This window comes from Melanerpes formicivorus, unplaced genomic scaffold (assembly GCF_026170545.1).
Source record: "Melanerpes formicivorus ecotype bairdi unplaced genomic scaffold, bMelFor1.0.p_v2 SCAF_7, whole genome shotgun sequence".
In the NCBI taxonomy this organism is placed as follows: Eukaryota; Metazoa; Chordata; class Aves; order Piciformes; family Picidae; genus Melanerpes; species Melanerpes formicivorus.
This window is the reverse complement of record NW_027142359.1, coordinates 22,139,432-22,156,708: the sequence shown is the minus strand read 5'-3', so window position 1 is coordinate 22,156,708 and position 17,277 is coordinate 22,139,432. Positions and strand designations below refer to the sequence as shown.

Sequence of the window (17,277 nt, the reverse complement as noted above, 5' to 3'; positions counted from 1 at the left end):
TAGACTTTCCCTCATGTCAGAGAGTTCAGCTCTGTTACTTGTTTCTCTGTTCCCATCCTACATGTCATGACCTAGTTTCCTTTTGCAGGTTGCCGCCTCAAGCCCCTGGCTCTGGGTGGGGTTACTTTTGACCTAACATTGCACTGGTTTAATGGCATGTCAAGGTCATGTAGCCCTCTGCGGTTTTGATGTTGCACTGATAATTAAGCATTATAAAGTGTTTAGGACTACAGTGATTCCATCTGCGGCATCCTGCACAATGACCTCACACCAGGGCTGATCCTGCAGAGCCTCCAACTCAGAATATATGTGATGAAATATCTGGGGAATAGGACAGGACCTGATTCTTGTGGTTGAATTCAGGGAGGAAAAAAAAGGAGAAATTCCTTTATATGTTACATCACAGTTCATGTTTTTATAAAATAGGAATCAATTTGATGTCAAATAAGCATTTTAAAACTATCTCTGCGTGCTAACTACGTGCAGCAACCTGGTTTTGTCCTCAAAAGCTATTGTGAGGCCTGGGCCTTTCAAAGCTGGGAACTGGTGTGGGTTTTCTTCCTATGAACCAGGAACGCATCATTTTCACAATGAATAGTTGCAAGAGAAACCTTAATTTTAAAACTTCTTCGGTAGGCTTTCTGTATGTTCAGAGACTGTGTGGTACAGGAAGGCTTGGTGAGGCCCCAGTACATCTTACCTGTGGTGTTGGTCGAGGCCAAGGATGAATCAGATGTGTTCTGCAGCAAAGTGAGCTGCAGGGGCCTTCTCCAGCAGCACTCAGCTCTACACCTTCCCATGGGCCAGGTGGGCAAAGCAACAGGAATGTTTGCCCTGCACAGCCATCTAAGTATGTCTGGATAAGGAACAACATCCGTGAGTTGTAAAAATCACAGAATCATTTAGGTTGGAAAAGACATTTAAAACCATCGAGTCCCGCCGTTAACCCAGCCCTGCCAGATCACCGCTAAACCACATCCCTCAGCACCACGTCTTAAATCTCTCCAGGGATGGGACTCCACTGCGTCCCTGGGCAGGCTGTTCGAGGGCTCGACAACCCTTTTGGACAAGAAATTTTTCCTAATACTCAGCTTAAACCTGCTCTGGCACAACGTAAAGCCATTTCCTCTGTACAATTGCTTGTTACTTCGGAGAAGAGCCCAACGCGCCCCTCGCTACAGCCTCCTTTCAGGCGTTCTTCGGAGTAAGAAAATAACCCCAGCCCCAAGCTCTAAAGTTTGATGGCATGAGGCAAGCACAGTGAGGAAGATAAAGGGGAATCGTTCTGTACCCCAAAGAGGAGACGCCCCCTCCCCTGCTGAGGGAAAGAAAATGGCGACCTAGGAGCTTTTGGGGGGCTCCGAGGACACAGAGAACTCCCCAGGCTTAAGAAGAGCCACGACTTCGACTCCACAGCCTACCTATACCCATAGCCATCACTGGTGATGGGAAGATGAAAAAGAGAAAAAAATCCCCCCAAAAGAAAAGAGAGAATAGTGAGGAACAAGAACCGTCCGTGACAATCACTCACAGCACCCTCCCCGCAGCGCGTAGCTGCAGCCACCAAGACCCTACTCTCACTGTCAAGGCACTGTGGCCTGTGACTCGGCTTTTTCTCCTGCTCCGCCTGCCTGGGGAGGCGGGTGCAGGAAGGGGCGGTCGGCAGCGGCGGTTGAGGCGGTGCAGGGAGGCAGGCAGGCAGGCGGTGAGGGGAGGTAGCTGGCGCACAAGATGGCCGCTGCTGCAGCGGCAGTGGCGGAGGGGTGGCAGGCGATGGTGGGGGGGGGGGTCCCAGGGCCTGCGGGTGCTGGAGAAGCAGGGCGCTGTGGCCGCGCCCGTGTGCCGTAGCTGAGGGGGCCGGTGGCCGCTGCGGGGAGCCCGGCCCATGTGGTGAGTACGTTGTCTCTGCAGCACCCCCCGCTGAAGGGCTCGGCTGCGGGGAGTAGAGAGCCTGGCGTGCGGGGAACAATGGGACCCATCTCGGGGGCGCTGGTGGGGGGTGAGAGGGCTCTGCCCATCTTCTGGGGGAAGGGAGATGGAGAGGAGGGCGCTGCGTTTGTTTGTGAGGCCTGTACCGCTGTCTGCCTCTCTAGGCCTCAGGCTCCTGCCGGGCTCGATTTCGGAACGCCCCGAGCAGGGAGAGAGGGTTGCAAGCTTTTAAGGCCGCCGTCCCTGGGTGCGGGAGAGGCGAAGGGGTGTGGGAAGGACCTGGCGGTTAGGTCTAGCTTGGGGGCGGGGAGAGGAGGCATCGCCTCAGGCTACGGCGGAGAAGGGACAGGCGTCTTTTGTGTGTGGCCTGCATCTGCTGTTGTTTTTCCAGAGGCTTTGCGTGCCCGGAAAGAAGGGAAAACTAATTCCCCTGTCGCTCTCTGCACAGTTAAATGATCTTTGGGGGGGGTGGGGGGGTGTGGTGTGGGTAAGGTCAGAGCCCTCCTTTTCCCGTGGTCGGTGTGTAGGGAGATCCCCGTCGCCCCCCGGTTGGGGTTGTCGCTCTTTTGTCTGTGGCGCCTGAGGGAAGAACGAGGTGGCCCCTGGCCTCCCTCTGCGTGGGGAGAAGCCGTGATAAAACCGAACAGAAACTCCGCTTACTTTCACTAGTTTTTCACCCTGACGTTGTAGCTGTTGGGATTAAGAGGGTGAGGATGGGTAAGGTTTCTTACTGAGAGTGCGGTGTTAGCATAGCAGCATTTTAATGTGCTTTGGTGATTGGGAATGTCCTGATAATCTGGTTTTGTCCTCAAAAGCTATTGTCAAGCCTGGGCCTTTCAAAACTGGGAACTGGTGCGGGTTTTTTTCCTGTGAACTGGGAACGCATCGTTTTCACCATATGCATGCATGTCTTTTTCCTCGGAGTAGCTCTCTTCACTGATTCATTTTTTGGTAAATCTCACTGGAGTATGTATGAGAAATCTTCTGTCTATGCGGTGATAGCTGCTGTTTTCTGTGTGATTTTACCCTATTGAAAATGGCTGAAGTACGGGGGGGGTGGGAATTTGCAAAAATTATTGAAGGGCTCAAAGTCACCTGAGTTGTTGTGGATCTGCTTTAATCATTGTAACTGGTTTAGCAACCCTATCCTCTAAAGGCTCTGCTTGGAAGAGAAATGCAGGTATTAAATTCAGCATTTATACTCTAATCTGCATCATATAGGTATGGAATTGTTAGATAACACAGAAATACCATGAAGTAGGAATGTGAATGTGTTCTTAAACTTAATCTTTTATCCCCTTCAGACATATAAGGATGTGGAGGGGGTTTAATTTTATCAACTTTAAATGTCTGTATCTATGTTTGAAGTCAGTGAAGCTAATAAGAGGCTTCAAAGCTATATAAATAACCCACTCTTCCTAGGAGGAGTGTGTACCTTGTTGACAGTTTCTAAGCTTCACCAAGGCTTTCTTCATTCCATTAATACAGTGTTGATAGGAAATTATGGCTTCCACTAACATAAATAGAAGCAGACGTTATCAGTTAGGCATCTTTTCTTTTCCCAGCAATAGCTTATTACTTTATCTTCCTGTCCTAGAAAAGGTTCTGTCAAAGCAGACGGCTTGACAGACTGCTTTGAGGGAAATTTAGAAGTGCAGGTACCATCAGTGCAGTCTGTTTTGACAACCAGAGGCTTGAGTGGTGCGCCTGTCAATCACTTTTAAGCAGCAGTAACCTTAATGGACATGAGTGGGAAGTTACTTGTATGTTTTGTGGTGGTGGTGTGGGTTGGCTTTTTGTCAGCTTTGTATCCAAATTAGCTTAGTTAAATGCAAAATATTTTAGAAATTTATGAAGGAGATTTTGCTGATAATCATTATTTTTAAACCTAATGTTCTAATGAATAGGTTAACGTATGAATTAATGAATTGCATCCATTAATGTCAGGATCTAATTTATGGCCATCATAGTGTATGTGTGTGTATATATATATATTCCTGTAAAATCAGTCATGTTAAAACAGATGAACAGAAATTAACAGGATTGCTTTTGGAAACTTCTGCCATGTTGTCAGTGATTCACCAGCCATATGAATGGCAACTGTTATCAACTGTGCTGAATTAAGCAGTGCAGAAGCTGAGGTTCAGTGTGTGTATATAAAAGTATTGATTTCTTAATAGGTGGTTCAGAGGTCTTGGGTAATAGTGATGGTGGTCAGCTTTGGTAATGATGATGAAGACTGACATCCCATTTTATTTAGGGTCTATATCTGTAACTGATTAGTGCTCTAAAGGCTGTTTCATGGTGCTTAGGGAATTGACCTTTCCCATTCCCATATGTAATAATATGGGAGATTCTTAATTACTTGTGTTATTCCATCTGAGGAGTCCTATGGTTTTTATGCTGGATGCCTGGAAAAAAAAGTCTTCCATCCGTTTCAAAGAACTTGTGGAATTGTAGCTTTTAAATGGTGTGAATTGTAAAGCTGAACTAGAAGGGAAGTATTCACCTGTGTTTAGGCTCCCAAACATTCTGAGCATCTCATAATAGCTACACAGCCACCACAACAAGGTACCATTGAAGGAGATGATTTTTATAGAACTTGTAAATCTTTTGCAAAGCCTGGTTATTGTTTAAAGTTCTTTTCCACAAAGGATTGAGGGAATCATTTTGTAGGTGAAACTCCTATGTAATTTTGTGGTGGTTCTTCCTGCACCTAGTAAATCACGTGTTTGGTTGTTGAAGCATCCCAAGGAATATTGGCTGTTAGGCCAAAAAACCAAATCTGACTCAAAAGTATGTGAGAGATAAAAATACACGAGGAGTTTGTAGTTTGAAGCTAATGCACTTGGTAAAGAATATGAAACCATTATCATACAGGAATAAAGTTATATAGTATGATTCTGTTGTGAAAGATCATTATATAAACATCCTGTACCAGCTGAAATTTCAGTATAACCTTCAAGATTCTGTGTAGGCTATATTACAGTAATGCAATCTGAAGCCTATGGACTCATGATAACCGAGAAGGAAACCCACATATTTACTTACGTTGTGTTACTTTCCTTTCTGTGCAGAGATATTCCATGGTGCATGCTGAATGAGGTGTGGTTCCCATCACTCAGCTTGACTACTTGTTTTTCTCAAGAAGTGTGGTCTGTTGATGGTTATCTTTTGCATAGGTTTCGTTTTCTTAGTGGTAAAAGTTGAAAAGGTATTAGATTTCAAAGGGCTAACTGATTTCTAATGACTTTTTTTTTCTTATGTGTGGAAATGCGTAATGGGCAAGAAGGTGTAAAGGTCCTATCAGCTTCTTGTAAATAGATTTTTCTGATATAGGAAGACTTTCTGGTCAGAGTGCTTGAGGAAATAGCTTTCCTGTTACTGCATGGTGGCAACACAGTTTGTGCTACTAGATGGGGAGTGAAGGGACTTTTATGAGAGAAATATCAAGATTTCTGAATTTGTTGCAAATTGATGTTATCAGCAGCAGTTGTGCACTGCTGTGTTAGGATTTGTACACAAGGGTGTTTCATGGAAGTCTCATGGGTGTCCCCTTATCCCGTCTTTGAAATAGCTGCTTTCCTTCTCACTGTTATTAGAAAGCAGTGTGTGTTCTAGGACAACTTTCTGCCTGTGGAGATTATTATATGTATCAGAAACATATTGCAGAAAACTTGTGCACACAGACTTTAAACAGTGTGCAGTAAGACTGACAGAATGACCATGAGTAGATGTTACTGTTGATTTGAGAAAGTAGCTCTTGGCTCTGGCTCAAGCTTGAACTTGGTGTGTAAGACAGTGTTGCATGAACAATGTCCATCTGTCTAATTAGCATCATCTCCCAAGCACCAACCATTGACTTTTGGCAAATTTGAAGACTTCACTGTTAATCTGCATAGAAAAAAGTCCTGGACATCCATTGGTCAGCATGTTGGGGGACTTCTTCCATTAATTAAAAAAAAAATAATCTTGGAAAGTATATGGACTGCATGCAGAATAATACAGAAAATATCTCTATCACTTTTGTGCCTTTGCCTGGTTTGTACAATATTAGCTACATTGCTAGAAAAAGGAATTATTAGGAATGTGTTAGAATCATCATATGAAATGGTTGGAGGAGGAGAGGGAAGGCAAGGGAAGAGGATTGTTTTGGCAGACAAAAGAACTTATTTTTTTCTGTCTTTCCACATAAGAAACAGAGGATATGCAGTTAGACTAAGCAGTAGTGCAGGTGTGGTGGAGGGAAGGAACAGATCTTTCATTTGACTGGCATAGATTGTGGCAGAGGTTGCTACAGAATTGGAGACAAAGAACACAGGAGAGTGTATCAGGCAGGCAAGTCTTGAATTCAGCATTACAAAAGCTGAAAGCTTTATTGACTGTTATTCATTGCAACATTGAAGTCACTAGAATAGCTGTAAGTTGTACAAGTTATATATTCTTACTGCTGTATAGATCCCTTTCATTATAGATCTCTTGCAAAACCACCTTTTTTAGTTCTTCAGATAAAGCATTATTTCTCAATTGCACAAGTACTGCAAGTTTGGAGGCTGCATTTTATGTAAATCTGAGATGTCTGTTGTAGGACTGTGCTTCAGCTAAAAGACAATTGGAATAAACCAAACCAAACCAGGTTGGAAGAGACCTTCAAGATCATCGTGTCCAACCCATCAACCAATCCAACCCACCCAAACAGCTAACCCATGGCACCAAGCACCCCATCAAGTCTCCTTCTGAACACCTTCAATGACGGCGACTCCACCACCTCCCCGGGCAACCCATTCCATAGCGCAATCACTCTCTCTGTATAGAACTTCTTCCTAACATCCAACCTGAACCTCCCCTGGCGCAGCTTGAGACTATGTCCTCTTGTTCTGGTACTGGGTGCCTGGGAGAAGAGACCATCATCAGCCTGTCTACAACCTCCCTTCAGGTAGTTGTAGAGAGTGATAAGGTCACCCCTAAGTCTCCTCTTCTCCAGGCTAAGCAGCCCCAGCTCCCTCAGCCTCTCCTCATAGGGCTTGTGTTCCAAACCCCTCACCAACTTTGTTGCTCTTCTCTGGACTCGTTCCAGCAAGTCAACATCCTTCCTAAACTGAGGGGCCCAGAACTGGACACAGTACTCGAGGTGTGGCCTAACCAGTGCAGTGTACAGGGGCAGAATGACCTCCCTGCTCCTGCTGGCCACACTGTTCTTGATGCAGGCCAGGATGCCATTGGCCCTCTTGGCTGCCTGGGCACACTGCAGGCTCATGTTAAGCCTACCATCAACCAGCACCCCCAGATCCCTCTCTGCCTGGCTGCTCTCTAGCCACTCTGACCCCAGCCTGTAGCACTGCATGGGGTTGTTGTGGCCAATGTGCAGAACCCGGCATTTGGATGTGTTAAATCTCATGCCGTTGGATTCTGCCCATCTGTCCAGCCTGTCCAGGTCTCTCTGCAGAGCCTCTCTACCCTCCAGCAGATCAACTCTTGCCCCCAGCTTGGTGTCGTCAGCAAATTTACTGATGATGGACTCAATGCCCTCATCCAGATCATCAATAAAGATGTTAAAGAGCACAGGGCCCAGCACTGATCCTTGGGGCACACCACTAGTGACTGGTTGCCAGCTGGATGTGGCACCATTCACCACCACTCTCTGGGCTCGGCCCTCCAGCCAGTTCCTAACCCATCGCAGTGTGCTCCCGTCCAAGCCATGGGCTGACAGCTTGGCCAGCAGTTTGCTATGGGGGACGGTGTCAAAGGCCTTGCTGAGGTCCAGGTAGACTACATCAACAGAAACATTGTGTGGAGTAACTGAAATGTGCTGCTCTAGGAAAAAGTAGATCTTGCATGTGGTTCCTGATTTCTTTAGGTTTGTTTCATTCCTCTACTACACCAATCAAATAGGTGATTTAAAACTGAACTAATTAGTAACTCTTTAAAATCAGGCTCTTAATCTTGACATAAAATCTAGGCATTCCAAATGTCGTCATTTTTGAGGATGCTTCCATTTTTATCAGCCCCTGTCAAGATAAGCTTTGAAAGTTGAAGCATGGTTGTTTCAAACCCCACTGTTCATAGTAAAATTCTGGTTGCTCAGCTGATGGAGCAATAATTTTGTAGTCTGCTTCTAAAGCTCTTCTCCAAACTTCCTCCTGAAATACTTTCTAGCAGTTCCTTCAGTCCAAATGCTGAGCAAGTTAGAAGGTTTTTCAGTGAGACCTTTTAACTTCCCTACTGTTTTGAAAGGATACTTCTACCAGTGTAGCAGGAATTGTCTGTTGATTATACTTTGAAGGTGTTCATGCATCTGCAGCTCATTATTTTTGACAAATTGTGGCAGAACTGTGTCTTGGGCAAAGGGAGTGAGGTTCACGGAAGGTATCACAAAGTGAATGGATTGAAATTCATGCCAAGAGGGATGGTTTTAATTATCTACTTATTAATAAACTAGCTTCTCTGGAATACTCCCAGTGTTCAGTGGCAGTGCTTTGGTTTTAGTGGAAAGATGATTCACACCAACTTAGCTCTCTTTGCTTTTTCTTGTAGATGTACTTGAAAGAGTAACTCTTCCAGTGACTGCGTAGTGTAAATGTCCTTCAAAAGTCAGCAAAATAACTCTATTTGTTTACTTTTATTGTAAGTCACATTCCTTCAGCTTGTTCCCCCCCTTCCTTTTGTTATCAGTTTAGAATGGAAGTCCTTCAGGTACTATTTGATGTTAGGAGTTGTGCAAACAAATGAAAGTGTTAAGACTTTCTTATCCAGTGTTTGTATCTGATGAATCTGGCACTTGCAGTACAGCAAGACCGAAGTGGGTTGTGCCCTTTATTCTTGTTTTCATTCTATGCCAGGATGCAAGAGCGAAGGGAGAGACCTTGAAATTAATCACAACTAAATTGGAAAGCCATGGTAGAAAGTGAATTTGAGCTTTCCTGGCCTTCTGAAATTATTACTTGCTGCATAAACATTATTTTATGGCCATTAAAAATTGTAGCAGTTATGCAGGCCTAATGATAATTAAAGCTCCTGTTTCCAAGTGTAAACCGCTCTCTGAAAGTCTCAGGAGAAACTTTCCTCCTGCCTTTACAAGTGAGTGTTGTTTAATGAAATTTGGAGAGCTCTGCTCATGAGCTCAGTGAAGCAATCATCTTTGTTGTCATGTTTTACAATTCAGAATTTCATTTTATAAAAATCAGTCCTGGGTTTTGTGCCACGATGAAGTGCTCTGAGTGGTTTGAGGAGATACAAACTAGCAATGCCCTGCTATGCTTTAGGTAGGAGAGATGGAGGAAAGCCTTGGCATGTCTGCATACTGTGGAGCAACTCAGCCTCCACCCTCTATAAATGAAAACGTTTCCAGTAATGTACAACGTATTTTGTGGCTGGATTAGGTAAGTATTGCTTGAGCTCCTCTAGAGTGATTAGGAAGTCTGTTTAACATCACATTTGCACAGTTCTTAGACATGTTTGAGGAGCTCAGACCTTTACATGTAATGTACCAAATCTGCAAGGTACCCTGTTGTAAACAACAGAGACAATTACTCAAATCAGAAAGATCCTGATGAACAGTTGTTTATTATTATACTGAAATTGCCACTGATTACCTGCATTGTTACTAATTATTGTGTGGGTAAATGTGAAAATTTGGAAGCTGGAATGTTACTAGCTCTTATTGAGCAGCTCCAGAAGGACAGTGGTTCTTAGTCTTGCTTTGCAAAGAGAATGTGGATTTTGTTTCACAAGTGCATCAGAACAGGGCAAAGTCTCACAATTTTCTAAAGCAACTACCAAAAAACTTAGCACTTTGCTGTGTTTCTTTCCAGACTGAAATGACTTTTATGTAAGGAGACTATTTCTTTGCATACTAAAATGCTTTGTTTCCTTGTAGGATGGTTGTTTTTTTTCCTGGATCCATGGGTGTCTTTGCCTCACCTAATCTCTTTGTAATCTTTTGTTCTCTAGTATTATCAACTTTCATTTGAAGTAAATTTAATGTTTTTGATTTAACTTTGTTCTATTAGGAGCCAGTGTTCAATTCAGCTACCAAATGCAGGTACCAGAGATGGCATATTGCCTATTAATTTTGTTGCTTTGACAATTCAGACTTGCAGGATGGGCTGCTTGGATAATGGAGCAACTGTGGGACTCTTTGTTCTTGGACTTCACTGAGGACTATCAAAATGTCACTGCTTCCTCTGGAGCTGGTGAGAAGTTAGGCAGCATTGTTCATGGTGCACTCCCTCGTGACTACTTTGGCTCTTGCTGTAAATTTGAAAGGAGAAAGGTAAAAATAAATTGAGCCTAAACTGGCTTGATGGAATGGACTGAGTAAGTTAAACCAGAGGCTACAACTCAGGCTGTCCTTCCTGTTTATGAGTCATTCTTCTGTTTTATTGCCTCAAAAGGCCTCCTGTAGAATTAATTACAAGAAAGGTCTTGGTGTTGCTGCAAAACCCCACACTTAAAATGGTGAATTTTAATTTTAGTCTTCCTTGTTTAACCAGGCCTCAAGGATGGAAGCCTGGACACTAACTTCTTTATAGGTTATTCATACAAGTGGAAACAAAATGTTATACAGGGAAGTGAGAAGTAGTTTAACTTTGGTTGCTTGGAGTAGTCCAGACTATTTTAAATGTGACTGGTTTGTTGCCAGCTGTTGTTGGGTTCTATGGGGGTGTGAGCTATTGGGGTTGTCTTCAGGACTTCAAAATGCTCATGTGCACTTTTGGTCTCTTGTATTTATGTTCTGTATTAAATCATGTTGTGACTACTATCTGCAGATACCACTTCTGTGGTACTTTTTATGATGTTTATCTACTGAGTTGTACTTTATACAGAGCCTCTTCCTGACTTGACGTTGGCTTGCTTAATGATTCATTCTGTTTTTCTCTTCTGAATCATCTATTCCTTTGTCAGATTCAAGGATGTATTTTTGTTAAGGATCTTCAGGGAGACAAATAATTTGTTTTGCACTGACTATTGTGATTTGAGCACAGAAAAGGTGCTCAAAGCAAGACCTGACTGTGGAAACTCTAAATCGTCCCATCTCTGCCTAATAATGACAGTGGGAAGCACTGAGAACAACCTTGATCTGATTCAAGACAGTGCATGGGAAATGCAGGTGTGCAGTTTCCCTTCATTGATACTGCTTAGTAAATTTCTGGTGACTCTGAATGTAGTTATGAAACTTCTATTTTTATTATTAAAACAATAAAGTGAAAGCCTGTGGTCAAAGCTCTTCTGAACGCTTCACCACAAGGTGAAGAGGCACACCCCGGCTGGTAGTTTCCAGGCTCAAGACGTGTACTGTAAGAAGTCACCTTTGGCCTTCTCGTATTTTCAGAGTAGCATTTCTTTTTCAGCCTTCTCTTTTGAGGGCTTCTGGTAGAGACTTCTGCTTAGAGCAAGAGAGCTCTGGTAGCAGAGACTTGGCAGCTTTGACTGCAAAGCAAAATAAATTCCATACGTTGTACTAAATTTATCCCTTTTCTCTAATTATTACCAGACCCAAGAAGACTTATCTTCTCATCAGGCAGTCTAATTTTTATAGAATATGTTCTTGGTGGGGAGAAGAATACTTGGCAAAATTTTCATCTCTCCTTAATGTGTGATGTTCTGTCTTATTTCTATGGCATTTGGGGAAAGGAAAGAATAAACTCGGGACTAATAAGATGACATAAAAACTGGCAAGTTGCTCCCAGGTTTGCTTGCTTTCCCCCCCACCCTCCATTTATTCCCGTACCAAGTGTATCAGAAATCAATCAGTTGGGTTGTTCTGCCCAAAGTATCAAAGTCTCTGCACTGTCATTCATAGAAATGAAATGTTTCCCCCCTGGTTTTCTAATTCTTAAGGATTTATGTGGCTTCAGCAAGCAGAACAATCTGTAGTTGACTTTTCTGGTCACTCCTTTCTCAGTGGAACTTCCTAGTCAAGTACTTCTAACAAAATAGCACACAAGAACTGGGTGGGGATGTCTCTGGGTGTGTTTCTGAGGAGGAATTACATGATCACAGCCATTTTTATGTGCATTTTCAGCTTTGCTAGACCAGTTTAGAATAGAACAGCTTTAGCTGTGTCAAGCCAAAGCTTGGGTATGACGTGGATGATTTCAGGACATAGCAGGAAGAAAGATGTCCACAGAAATAGTTGGTATCGGTACAGTAAATTATAGATTGGAATTTGAGGCTGCAGTGGTGTGGCTATCACATCAGACACTGCATGGTGAGAATGGGGTGTGGTGGCAGCGTTACTCACCAGGGATTAAAAGGATCACAGGCCTATTTTTTTTCATGCAAAATCTGAAGGGGAACAAAACCCAAACTGTTCCACTGCATCTTCCTGCAAGTAAAGCATGCATTCACCTGCTAAATAAGAATGTCAGTTGTCCTTCCCCCCACCCGCCACTTCCTCAGGACAGGAGTAAGAAAGCCTTAGACCTTTTCATTTACCAGTTTTTGTGACAGTAATTGGGAGCTTTCAGGAAGGGGAAGTGAGTGACACCAGTCCTTTCCTTCAAGCACATCTGATAAATTCTGAAATTACCTTAATGAACTAGCATAGCTTTTGAGAAGTGGGAATAGAATCAGTCATGGTGATATGACAGGCTGGTATGTGAGCTGTCAGAATCAGTCAGTGATGCAGCTGTAAAATATCTGTAATCTGTTTTCAGGGGTAAATAAGTTTTAAGATTTAGCATTAATTACTAAGAAAGAGAAATTGTTCTTCATGGGCTGCTGCATGTGTAAAGTAAGCAGTACATAAGAGAACTGTTTGCAAAAAGATCAAAATCCATGCCTGGAATAGAACTGTTTTTACAAGGCTCGAGCAGCACAGTTCATCAAGTAGGCAGTGGATTTTTTAATAGGTAACTTCCTGGGATTATTACGTTTTTGCATTCTTGCTTGGATGCTTTTCAAGTTACATAACTTTTATAGCTGGGGTTGGGGTTACAATCCAGAACCTCTTTTAAGAAAATGTATGATACTTTTCTTCCCTTTTGAGTTCAGACTCCTGCCAGAAATCTTACCTGGTACTGATAGGAGGATCAAAGAGATGTTGGAGGTTTGGATTTTTCTCTGTTACACATGATTGTCTTACACAGTTTGCTGTATTAAAAAAAAAAAAAAAAAGCGGGGGGGGGGGGGGGGGGGGGGAATAAAACCAAACAAACAGCTTTCATTTTTGTGGTCAAGCTCTGAGATATTTGTTGGTGGTTAGGAGTAGGTGTTTAATGGAAACCCTGAGACTTGAACCTTGTGTTTCCACTCACTGAAACCATGAGCACTGTTTTTAATGATCTTGTAAAGCTGTGAAGAAAAGAAAAGATGCTATTTTTATCGATCTGGTAGGTAAGTGAGACTAACACCAAAGCAGCAAAATATCTAAGGTTGGTTTGTTTGTTTTTCCTTGTAATTGAAGGTTACATGAAAAGTTTCATTCCGAAGGAGTACCTTGCCCCAAGCTATTTCTGGCCTCTGGAACTGCTCTTTTTGAGCAATGCTACAAATGGAATCACCCAGCGGCCAGTAGCATTTAGAGCAAATGAGGCTCAATTACATTCTGAGTCAGAAGTACCTGAATTAACCTGCTTTTCATCAGCAGTTGTGTGACCTCTCCTACTGATATTTAAAGACTTTAAGCTCTGTGTGAATGGTAATTTAATGCTAAAAGAGGATGAGCAAGTTTGTCCATACTGAAAAGTTTTTTTTTATTTTTGCAACAAAACTAATCTCAGGTGATGAGAAAATCTTAAATCATATGTTGGCTTTAATATTATTATTATTTTGTTTAATGCAGCTATTACAATAGAGCTGAAACTCCAGGCTTGGTGCCATTTTTGCAACAAGCTGCCTCTTAACCTTGGATGACTCCAGAGCTTTAGTGTAGACTAGGTTGTGTTATTAAAACACAATTGCAGCCTGTGTCATGGAAACAAGCACAGTCATCTGTGAAACTGATGTTCTTTATCTTAATATTCCTGTTATTACCAGTGAAGCTACTACAGAGCTTGCCAGAGGAGGATGTCAGGCTCAATGTGGTCCCTGTAAGCTATTTTTATACCAGCTATTGTAAGTATTTACATGATTGCTTCTTTGTTTGCAACTCTTGATTCTAGTAGCAGTGAGAAAACTTGGAGTTACAGGCTGCTGCAGCATTCTTTTTATCTTCTTGAGATAACACTTTGCTCACTGCTGTAACCATGATGAGCTGAAAGGATGGTTTTGACTGTAGTTGTGATGTGCACTGTCAAGAAACATTGGTTAAATTTAGCTGTGAAGCAGTAGTTGGGAAACAAAGATAGTTTGGTATAAAGGAATATTTCCATGGGTTGTTATCACTTGAGTTCCTCATTTCCTTCTACTGCTTTTCATTCTAAACTGTTAGTCTAGTCATTCTCACAATTTAAACTCAGTACTAAGTAGGTATACTTTGCTACAATTTCTATGTACTAAGTACCTGTAAATACCAAATGCTTACTATTCATTATTCTTATTAAAAAATCTTAGCAAAACTCTAACAAATCTCTGAAAGACATTACCATCAAAAATGATGAAATTTGCTCTGATTTAAAGCAACAGTGCTGAGCTTTGGTTGATAAGAGTCGTACCAGAAACCGCCGGGGGGGGACGCAGATGTGAGCCGTGGGGTGGGGGGAGGGGGGTGTAGTGCAGCTGGAGCCGCTGCTGGGGGAAAGGGGTGGGGGCTGCTGCCATGGCTGCCTTTGGGCCACCGCTACTGTCAGTGCTGCCGATGTCGGTGGTGCGTCAGCCGGTACCGCCTTGGTCGGAGCTGTTGTTATCCGCAGGGGCCGTCAGGGCTCGCGGGAGTGGTGCGGTCGCAAGAATGCCATAACCGTGAGCATCCAAACGCTCCATTTTTTCTAAGAGGGGCCGTAAAGCAAAGTCAGCACTGTTTGAATTTGTCAGCATCGGTGTTGTCGTCTTCCGAATCCGAGCCCTTGTTGGCAATATCAGAGGAAGATGTTGATGAACGGGAGCGAACCCACTGAGGCACAGGTTTCGCTGCCCTTTTTCGGCTTTTTCTCTGCTTGAGGCAAACGGCAGTGGTGGCGGCTGGTAAATGCGGTGTGGTCACCGCAAGATGTACCGGGGGCGGCCCCAGTCAATACTTTCCAAACACATTGTTCGGCTGCAACTTAGATAGAACTGGGGCTGCATCTCGTTCTGACAAAGTTGCTGTAACTGCAGCAGCCATCCGCAGGTTTAGCTTATATTTTTAAATACAGTTTATGCATTCTCGCCACGGCTTTTGCAGCTTAATAGCAGTTTTTTGCAGCTTGATAGCAGTTTTATCACCATCTATTACCACCTTCCACAGTTTGTTTCCATATTCTCTCCAACAAGTTTCATGAAAATAACTATCTCCACTGGGGAAAGATCCCAAGGCCCAGGAATTATCTTAGACGATACATCTGCCTTTTGTTTTTCTAAAACCCAATGAAGTAATGAGAACGCTACCTCTTTTTCCGTGATCACCAGCTGCAGTTTTGACCCACTGGTGCGGTCTTGCACTGTCATCCCCATCACATCCTCTACTTTTCATTTCTCAAGGAAACTTCTAAATAAATTAAGGGCTACTTTGCTCTCCATATCCCGGGGATTTCCTAGTGCAGCCTTAAACCTGAGCCTGCAGCCCTTACCTGGTTGGCGAGCAGAATTCCTGCTCAGGCATGATATGAATTCCTTGCGTACAAACTCCTTTCGCCAGTGTCGAGTCGTACTGTGCCCGTCGATCGCTGCAACCCTAACCGACGCGTCTCCGGGCTCGCCGTATCACCTCAGCAGCCGTAGGGTCTCCGACAGTCTTCTCTTCTGTCCCTGTTTGGGCGCCACATGTCGAGACAAACCCACAGCGAGGATGGCGAGGGAAGACCCGCACAATCAATATGATTGATAAGCAAGCTTCAACTTTATTGTTCAAATACACGGCTTATATAGCATCTTAGCCAGGGTTACATTATCATGTCCAGCCTCCTTGTGGTTAGGCCTACATGCTATCAGTGCTATTGCAAAGCTGCTTTCTAACTGGTTCCTTATTTCACATCCCATTATCTTGCAATACAGCTGCAATCATAGTCACAAGTCGTAGTGACAAGCATTTCAGCTGTGAGCAGTAAACAAGATGGAATACGGCCTACACATTCTGCTCAAATAGTTGTTCCGTAGAACCATGTCCCTTAGATTCAAGCCATTCCTCAACAGTAGTCTTTGTTAACACCTTGATTTTTTTCGCTCATCTTTGAACAATTGTCTCTTCAGTTATAGACAGGATGAGTGCAGCTAGACTTAAGCTGTGGTTTGGGAGAGAGAAATGAGGAAAGCCTAGATCATCTTCTCTTAGTAGCTCCTCACTCTGCTTACCTCCACTATTTAGAGGTGGTTGTAGTGACTCTAATGTGGTAAGCACGACAGTGTTTTGACAACTGTTCTCAATTGTGCATCTTCTCTTTGAAGTTGATGGTACTGTGTAATTCCTTACTAATGTAAAAATCCTATCCCATGGAGGTGCCAGAACTAGAGAAGATGAATTTTTGAAGTTGATCCAGTTTAATAATTCGGTTGCAACATGTTTGAGATGGATGTGACAGGGTATATAATTATAAAAAGGCTTGAGGTGGTGAAGAAAATTTTGTTATTGTGGACTTCTGATATAATGAAATGTATGTGCTAGCAAACAGACTACTCCAGTGCCTTCTGAAATACCACAGTAGCGATTACTTTGTATATGATGTATAATAATAGATCTTTTTTTTGTGATTAATAGAACTTAAGAGTTCAAAACCAAGCAGTCAAGCAACTACATCAGTGGGTTTGTTTAAAGATTCATTAGTTTTCACTGCTCTTGGATGATTTTCTGCTTTTATTAAAAGATCTTTTTGATGTTTAAGAGTAGTCTTAAAAAATTTTCTTTGAAGGAAAGCAGAATAACTGGAACTTTATATATATATATATGTATATATATTTGCTGTTATGTAAACAGTTACTAACATGAAACTATTTGATACCTGTTTTTAAAATGGCTGCAGCACCTAAGTGACAAGGAAAAACACTTCCACAAAAAAAAAAAAAGGGAAGTGGGAGCTCACACACACTGAAAAGTAAGTTCTGAGATATTTTAAGTGTCCCATTTGAAAACTACTTGTTTTCTGCATACCTGTGAAGCTGTGTGTAAAATGGAGTTTTCCATTTATGTTTAACTCTCAATGGCTCATTGAAATAGAAGCTCTTCTTGGCTGGGCTGGGCAGTAGCAGGTGTACTCCCTTAATAATGTTCTTAGAGTATATTTCAGCTTTAGCATTTCCTCATTATTGCATCAGGAATCTTAGAAATGGGAGGTT

The 17,277-nt window shown here is 42.8% G+C and overlaps 2 protein-coding genes across 6 annotated transcripts in view; one reads left to right on the top strand and one right to left on the bottom strand.

Moving 5' to 3' along the window:
- The window catches only part of RABGAP1L (RAB GTPase activating protein 1 like), a 310,408-nt gene extending 309,561 nt beyond the window's left edge, over positions 1-847 (bottom strand). Inside the window, exon 1 of the mRNA XM_068141360.1 lies at positions 701-847. The gene's annotated coding sequence lies outside the window, so the exon portion shown is untranslated. The remainder of the gene's footprint in view (positions 1-700) is intronic.
- An 866-nt stretch (positions 848-1,713) lies between these two features.
- The window catches only part of RC3H1 (ring finger and CCCH-type domains 1), an 82,825-nt gene continuing 67,261 nt past the window's right edge, over positions 1,714-17,277 (top strand). For 4 of the 5 annotated variants that reach the window (XM_068141353.1, XM_068141352.1, XM_068141351.1 and 1 more), the window contains exon 1: positions 1,714-1,890. The gene's annotated coding sequence lies outside the window, so the exon portion shown is untranslated. The remainder of the gene's footprint in view (positions 1,891-17,277) is intronic. The other variant, XM_068141356.1, reaches the window with a different exon arrangement.